Source organism: Otolemur garnettii, unplaced genomic scaffold (assembly GCF_000181295.1).
Source record: "Otolemur garnettii isolate 467f Iridium unplaced genomic scaffold, OtoGar3 scaffold00004, whole genome shotgun sequence".
Classification (NCBI taxonomy): Eukaryota; Metazoa; Chordata; class Mammalia; order Primates; family Galagidae; genus Otolemur; species Otolemur garnettii.
Window position 1 is genome coordinate 46910854 of NW_003852399.1, and position 8984 is coordinate 46919837.

The following is an 8984-nucleotide window of genomic DNA, read 5'->3' on the forward strand; positions in this document are numbered from 1 at the left end:
GGGTTCCTAAAATAAATTTCTCTCTTTGTATTAAGTATTCACATTATTTCCCTATTTACTTTACAGGTTCATATTATAAGAAAACCCCTGTTGACTCTATTCTAGGTTGATATGTATGAGCATGAGGCCTGGAATCTAAACCCTTTCAATAGTTCTTTAGAAAGTATAAAAAAAAAAAAAAAACGATAATTGTATAAAAACATTCCAAGCTTTTAGTCGTAAATTGATGGAAGATAAAAGAAGTTATGATAGCAATTATGTAAATGAATGTAAAAAATTAGCTTGCCGCTGACTTGTTTCAGAAATAATTTTTAAAGCAAGAGGAAAACAAAGGAGTTAGAGATAAACTAGTTCAAAAGCACAAAGCACTGTCATTGTCATAAATGGCCTCTATTATCCGAGCGTCATGAGACAATACTAATTTTTATTTTTTAAATTGTATTATGGGTCTTTCTTTTATATTACATCCTTATTGAGTTAAAATTGAGGTTCTCAAGAATTTTTCAGTTGAGATACAAATCTTTGAAGAAGTGAAACCTTTAATATATAATGGGACAGTATCCTATCCACTTTAAAATAACTAAATAAATGTTTAAAAAAATACAAAGATTTTTCCAATGTATCACTTTCCTTTTTGAAGAAATCAATTTTAATTTATTTGAATGTCATGCATTCAAATCTGGAGAACTCTGAAAATAAACTACACATGACATGCACAGGAAATGTAAATACTTGAGTATTTAACAGCATTTTGCAGAAGAGAATTTGGGTACAAATGTAAACTCATTTTAATCACAGTCTATCAGAAGTAAGTATAACTGTCACCCCATGCCCTGGATCAGCAGCCTCACCATCAACCATAAATCTTTAAATCCACTCTCAATGTGGCACAGAATTAAGGATTTTGAGTTCTATGAGAAATAAAAAAGCAACTCTTTCCCTCAAGAGCCTTACAATCTGGAGAAAGAGAAAATTAACATCAAGAGAAGTTAAAATAAATACTCCTGGAACTAAAATACGTGAGTTATTATCAATTAAGGATGAAGCTACAAAGATGGTGGCTTGTGAAATATAATTCAAATGACTAATACATATTGGCTGTGTACTAAGCACTCTCTAAACATTATATAAGCACACTCCATTTAATCTCACACAGAGTTATGGAATATATAGTACTGTTTTCTCAAGCAAATGGAAAAAATGGGGCTTAGAACAATTTGCTTAGAATAATAGTACCATTGATAAAGTCCCACAACTTAAATTTCTTTCTGCTCTGAAACTTGGTCTGAATAAAAGTCAGAGAAGCAAGACAATGGATCTAGGGAGAAAATTCTAAGAAGAAAATTGCGAGAAAGTATAAATGCACATGTACAAAGCCCTAACGCAAAAACACTACAGAATATGAACACATTTCTCATCATGTTCTGATAAAGGGTGAATAAAGATGATTTTTGCACTCCTAGACTTTTCATATATCAAATGAAAAAGTTTTGTCAGTGCTTTCTAGAAACTGAAATTCTCCAGCAACTATTAATTAATATTTATAATGATTTACAATTATTGGTAAGATTCTATGCCACTAAATAGTCAGCTTAACACTGTGGTAATTTTTTTATTTCAGATTAAAATGAGGGTACAAATTATTCGGATACAATGTTTGTGTTTGTTGAGCAAGGTCCTTGTAATGGTGTCCCACAGCCAGGAGGTGTCCCATATACCCTTCCATTGTGCCCATTAGTGGGACCAGTCCCACACCAGTCCTCCTCCCTCCTCCACACTTCTCCCAACATGAATTAAATGGAGTTTTTCTCTTCTGTAGGTGTGTATTTGTTTGTCTGTTTGCTTCCTATGAGTATTGAGTACATTGGATACTTGCTTTTCCATTCTGGTGATACTTTACTAAACAGAATTTGTTTCAGATCCATCCAAGTTAATACAAAAGATGTAAAATCCCCATTATTTTTTATGGTTGAATAGTATTCCATGGTATATATGCACTACAGTTTGTTAATCCATTCATGGGTTGATGCGCATTTGGGTTGTTTCCACATCTTGGTGATTGTACAGTGAGCTGTGATAAACAATCTCGTGCAAATGTTCTTATGATAAAACACTTTTTTCTTCTTCTGGGTAGATTCTTAGTAATGGGATTGTGGGATCAAATGGGAAGTCTAATTTGAGTTCTTTGAGGATTCCACATACTTCTTTCAATACAGGCTGTATTAGTTTGCAGTCCCAAGCACTGTGGGAATTGTTTTAAAGCCCCAGGCCCAGGTTACATGTTTGTGGATAAATAATCACAGCCCCAATGAGAAAGTCGGAAAAAGTCCAAAATTACCAAATTTGTATGGTCCTGATTTTTCAGTTTTACTTGTAGCAGCAAAGCTACCCTTTAATAACATTTATTTAAATTTATCTTTTAGGTATATATTTAGAATAGTCTATTTGAATAGTTTCCACAGGGAAAATAGTTTTCCTGTGTTTCTTTAAAAAATAAAATGAATTTGAAAGAAAGAGAATCTCTTTACACTAGCCAGTACCTAGGTTAGCATGTAAATTGGAAAATTCCTTAGAGTCATTTAAATCCTGATCAAGAAGGCAGACTAGATGGTGTGTGCCTCCTTCACAGATAGCACCCAGAACAGTAAGCGGATACTCAGTTTCTCACAGATCATCTATGGGAGAACCCTAGGACTTACCAGAGAGGTGACGGGAAGTGCTGAAGCAGGTAAGGAGAAGGTTCAAAGAGTTTACCTGGCTGGGATCTGGGTGAAGGTCCTGAACTTAGAAAACCAGTGAGAAAGAGACTTCCAGGGCTCCATAATCTCAAATATACTTTTAGAATCTTGGCTATTGGAGAATGCTTGACCCTTGCAAGCCTTAGGCTTAATAGAAGAAGCTTCCTAGGGATTGTGGAGAGATGTTGCCTCAGAAAGGGAACAACCCACAGGGAGTCTCACAGGCAGCCAAGCCTATAGCAGCTTCTGCTTGGTCTCTGAGAGCCTGGACACCAAGGACCTAGAGACACATAGGGGTGCTGCTGCTGCACTGTGCTGGGGAGGGAGAGGGAAGGTGAGATACTTTCACACACCGCAGGGAAGGTCCTCCCTACAAATGTACAGCCAGTTAATCTTGGACAAAGCTGATAAGAACATGTAATGGGGAAGGGACCCCCTTTTCACTCCATGGTGATAGCAAAGTTGGATTACTATACGCAGAAGAATGAAACTGTATTCCTCTCACCATAAACAAAAATCAGTTCAATGTTGATTAAAGATTTGAATGAAACTTAAAAGGGTGGTGAAGTGGAGGATATGAAATTATTTAATGGGTATAACGTACCCAGCTATAGATACACTAAAAGCCCTGATTTTACCACTATGTAATCATACCTATGTAACAAAATTATACTTATATCCCATACATTCACACAAATAAAAAAAACTTTGCAAAATAATAGTTAGAATTAATAAACAGGTATTGAATGCTTATTCATAACATTTTAAGATAAAAAGCAAGCTTATTTAATTTGGAAATATGTGGGTATTATATAAGAAGCTTTATAAATATATGACCAAAATTGTGGGGGGGGGGCAAGAATTTGGGAATTAACAAAAGAAAAAAATATGTATACCAAGTCATGTCCTTATCTTAGGTAGAAAAAAAGGGAATATATGATTTTATAAAATATAAAACACCACAAATTGGGATAAAATAATATTGCATTGAACTTATAAATTTAACAATCATAAGAGAGATAAAAAAATTAACATCCAAATAAGGTTTGTCTGTGGTATACTAGTAAGATAGCTCTCTGGAAGATAAATTCTGGCCTAAAGTGCTTGCCAATCCCCATGGCATAAATGCTCCTATCACAGTCAATTTTTAAGCTATCAACATGTCATAGGCCAATGTCATTTGAACAGAGAGGATAGAGGACAACTTTGACATGTGCTTCTATTATTTGACCCACCTTGCATACTGCACAAGGGGAGGAAGCCACAAAAAGCCACACATACCAACAGATGTGCTGGAAGCCTGAAATGCCTGTTGAAAAATCGCAGCACCCACCGTGCTGAATATCATGGAGGTCACCATCAAAGCATTCTGCTTGGGAATCTATGCACCAATGTCAGCACCTAGTCCACCCTTCAAAGCAATTTTGCAACTCTTCTTCTGGAACTACTATGAGAGCTATTGACACAGTTATAGGAAGTCTGACAATTAAGTTTGAAAACTCGTTCTAGAAAAAGTGCTTTGAAGGGTGGCCTAGGCACTGGCATTGGAGCACACCTCCACAAAGGGAGTGTACTTCAAAGGTGACCATGGTGATATTCAGCAAAGAGGTATGTAGCACTTTTTCTAGGACAAGTTCTTGAACTTAATTGTCAGACCCTATATTGAGCATCTATGCATACTATGTATGACGTAGTGGTAGGTAAGTGCCATAAGGATGGAAAATTTATTTTCCTCACTCATTGAAAGTCTCAAGGTTGACAAGAGAAAAGTATACAACTTTATTTCATACAAGTTGTATGTGACACAAGAACGTTCAAAAGAAATGGCCCAAAGAAACAAATAAGTTTAGTTATTTTTCATGCTAATTTTGATGACATAGATAGTCATGGAGGGATAGAGTTGGACAAAGGGTATATAACTGAATGACAATAAACTAAAGGTGGGATTTAGCAAGTCTGGCCTGTGAGATTTTTCTCTGTGCCCTTGTGTCTTCAGAGATAAGGATATTTCTTTTTCCTGGCTATATATACAGGTTACCTCTAGAATGAGGATCTTAGGACCTAATTCGGTGGAGGAAGGCAAGGGGAATTTGAGGATGGCATTCTGCTGTTTTTTCAAATGCCAAGGTGCCACACTTGGGGTGGTGTGTCCTAAATCCCATCAGCGCACATACATACACACACACACACACACACACACACACACAAACCCTAAATCCCATCAGCACACACACACACTCCAAAACCACACATAGCCCTAGAGGAAAGTAGGATAAGATGATAAAAACTTGATACACAGGAAATATGACTAAATTGTACATTATTTAATTTTCCTCTTGTTTAAATATCAATTGGATAAGAATAAGGAGGCAGATGATGGTAATGATGGTGATTATTTTAAAATGGTTATCTTTTTAAGAAAAGAAACTATCAAATTATCAGCCTAATAAATTAAAATGAGAAACTATCATAAGATTTTTAAAAATAAGGAAAGAAAGATTTTGAGGTCACTATAGTAGGAAAAACATGGGTTCTGGGGTTAAAGGCAATGATAGCTAGAAAGCAGATAAGACGCAGTTGTATAGCCCCTTTGGTTTACGTGGACTCTCAACAACTATCCTATGAAGCAATTAGGCTCTATACCCGTCAGTATCTCAGAATGCTGTGTTAGTCAAGTGAGAATCCTGAGAAGTGGCCGCCATATGGAAACAATGAAGGGTCAAAGAGGAATTGGAGACAAGTGCTCCTGCTCAGGAAAATCTCAGTAAAGGCCAAAAGGTGTAATCGTCTGGTTCCCTAATTTATCTTCTCATAGCAGCACCCTTAGATCTCGATGCTGAATCAGAGCACTAAGCATCACTTCAAGAAAGTAAGTGCTTAGCCGTGGATCACAGGGCAGGTCTGCTTTGATGCTCAGGGTTTGCAGACTGGTGAATTGGAAGCTTGAAGTTTCCTCATTGAAAGAAACAACTTTGATAGAAGCCTTGGGGCTGAAATATCAAGAAAGAACTTCTAAGGATCAATTGATGATAAAAGCTCTATCCTGTTTTAACTTACTTTTGTGCGTGTGAAAAGAATGGTACCAATTATTCTGTTTGCTAAGCTGGATGGTGGTTCCTGTGGGAGGATGCCCAAATTCCATAGCAAAGGAATGCTAACCCACAAAGACAGGTCTAATGAAACCTTCAACATAAGAAAAAATATCAAGAACCTTAGAACCTTCAGAAAATGTTTCTACTTACCTAATATTAGATGGAATAGAAAGTATAAATATTTAGCTTCTTTAGTTAATAAATAAACAAATAAATAAATAGATTATTCTCTCTTAAACAGAAAGCATTCTTACCAGTGGTTACCAGTAATGACAGTATTTGAAATAAAAATTCTGGGCTTAAAATTTGGAATGAATATATTGATAAGCATTAAGAATAAATTTTCTAAGACTAAGACAAATGAAAATACAAATGTGTCCAAATTTCAATGTTTATACTATAATATTTGTCCAAGTACATATTATTGTATTTTCCTAAAACCTTATGAACTTTAGAATTATGTATTATACTTAGGTACTGGATATATTAAATATTTTTGGAAAAGTTGTGTACCCTAACAATATACACTTTAATATAATGATGTTATACAGAATATTAATCAGCATATTTAAAGATTTCCTATAAAGCAGGAAATCTTTTCACATTTGCTCTCATTTTTCTGGTTTATAAAATAAAAAGATTTGATTAAAAGACTTTTAAGGCCCTTTTCCATTAGAACTACAGAATATTGAATATAAAATGGCTAAAATTTTATTACTGAATTATGGTAAAAACTTTAAAATGTTGCCATTTGATGACACATACTATAATTTTTCATGTTTATGGAAGCATTTTCATAAATATTTATAGAGTAAGTTGTAACTTTATAAAAACATGTCTCTGAACAAATACTCATTTTAAAATGAATAAAAGTTAAACATTTCACAAATGGCTAGAATACATTTCTTCTAATTAGATGGAATATGACAGTTTACCAGGGAAAAAAATAGATGAGAAATTTCAACTTGTAAGTTTACTTCACTTTTAAAATTATAGTTGAGTTTTACAGATTATTATAGTAATATGATAAATTCCTACATGAGAATAACAATAGTTATAACATCACTTTAATCACATATTCTACATAATTATTCTAGAAGGGTAATAAAAATATGAACTTCCAAAGTAAGAAAGTATGAAAAAGTAAGAAGATAATACACTCCATAGATTATAGTCTCAAGCAAGTTTAAACAAATTTAGATTCTTGTCAGACATTTTAGAAACATATTTAAAAAGGCAAACAGATCCTAAATCCATGAGGTCTTTAATCTGTTATCATTTTTTTTTTTTTTGCAGTTTTTTTTATTTTTTTTTTTTTTTTGGCCAGGGCCGAGTTTGAACCCGCCACCTCCAGTATATGGGGCTGGCACCCTACTCCTTCGAGCCACAGGTGCTGCTTTCTTATCATTTTTTATTCTTTTTTTTTTTTGGTAGAGACAGAGTCTCACTTTATCACCCTCAGTAGAGCCCCGTGGCATCACACAGCTCACGCAACCTCCAACTCCTGGGCTTAGGCGATTCTCTTGCCTCAGCCTCCCAACGTAGCTGGGACCAGAGGAGCCCACCACAAAGCCCGGCTATTTTTATGTTGCAGTTTGGCCAGGCCGGGCTTGAACCACCACCCTAGGTATATGGGGCTGGCGCCCTACCCACTCAGCCACAGTTGCCGCCCTGTTATCATTTTTTATTCTATGCTGATGACTACGATCAGGATAAACATGCACTTATCACACACACTAAAACTGCTTTTGTCAGTATTGCCCTGTACACAGCTAGGGTTTTTGTTTGTTTGTTTGTTTTTTGAGACAGAGCCTCAAGTTGTCCCCCTGGGTAGAGTGACGTGGTATCACAGCTCACAGCAACCTCCAACTCCTGGGCTCAAGCAAATCTCCTGCTTCTGCCTCCCAAGTAGCTGGGACCACAGGCGCCCGCCACAATGCCCGGCTATTTTTTTTTTTTTTTTTTTGGTTGCAGCCCTGATCGTTGTTTGGCCGGCCCGGGCTGGATTCGAATCCGCCACCTTAGGTGTATGTGGCTGACACCTTAGCCACTTCAGCCACAGGCACCGAACCCACAGGTAGGTTTAATGATCAGGCTTTAGGTCTCTAGGTCTCATCTTCCAGCATTTAACACAGGTAAGCACCCCTCTCCTTGAAGCACTTTCTTCACTTGGCTTCCAAGACCCCTGACTTTGCTAGACTTTTTCTGACCCTATTATCTAGTCACTTCCTTTCCTAGTTCTTTAATTTCTTGACCTCTTAAGGGGAGGCCAACTTTTTCTTTGATTCTCTTCTCTTCTCTTTTCTCGTCATATCAACCCTTCTTTTGTCTTTAACAGAATTCATATTCTGGTAACTTCCAAATTCGCATATCTAATCTGAAACTCTTTCCTAGACTTTTCAGTCCTATGTACACACACACACACACACACACACACACACACACAGAGGCCCTGGATATTCAATACGTTAGAAAACTAACAATGAACTTCTGATACAATCTGCCCAAAACATATAAATTTTATATCCTACTATTTCTCCACAATTTACAGTTTACATACTGTACACATACTGTACAAATTTACAGTTGTTCAAAGAGCAGCAATCAGCAGATATTTCCAAAGAGCATTCCAGGTCCTTTGTGTATCCTTAATTCTGCAATAACATATAACTTTTTTTTTCGTAAAATTAAGGAGAACATGGCCCAGAGTTTAAGTAGGACAGTCAAATTCTCAATGACAATTATTGCAAATATAAAAATCTGTGGAAAACAGCAGTACCTCTTAGTATATGGCTACTAAATTACTCTCCCAAAGCTAGGATATGAGTACAGGGTAGGTGACTCAAATTTGCTGATACACATATTACTACAACTATTTATGAGCTTTCAGGGTTATTCTCGAATAATGAGAATGCTAAATCCTTATGTGCCTACAAGCTCAGACAGCATTAATTAAATTCTACATAAAATTTTAACACGGATTATCAACTGTAACATTACTCATGTATGTCTTGTAAGAGCAATTAAATCTCTAATCCATTCCTGACAACTCTAATCCACAGAAATATTTTTTTTCCCGACGCGTCAAGCAAGTAATACGTATGCCACAAATATACAAGCATTGCCAAATACCTTAATGGTTTCCTGTATCCAA